Source organism: Calidris pugnax, unplaced genomic scaffold (genome assembly GCF_001431845.1).
Source record: "Calidris pugnax isolate Ruff unplaced genomic scaffold, ASM143184v1 scaffold263, whole genome shotgun sequence".
NCBI lineage: Eukaryota > Metazoa > Chordata > Aves > Charadriiformes > Scolopacidae > Calidris > Calidris pugnax.
Genome location: NW_015090993.1, coordinates 99402 through 99658, shown reverse-complemented (window position 1 = coordinate 99658; position 257 = coordinate 99402).

Genomic DNA, 257 nt, shown 5'->3' with positions numbered 1-257 from the left:
GGGGGACACCCTGACAGGAAAAAAAAACAAACAAAAAAAGTGGTGGGGCAAAGCAGGGCGAGGTGCCCCCCCCCCCTTTTTAATAAAAATTGCCCACCTTTTAGACCAAAAAAAGGGCCCGAAAATTAAAAATAACGACTATGGAAGTGGTTGATTGAATAGCTCTGGAGCAGCAGCGAGAGGGAGGGGGGGGGCTCATTTTCCAACCCCCTCCCCAAGATTTATGCTGAATAAATCCCCCCCCCCCCCCCCCACGC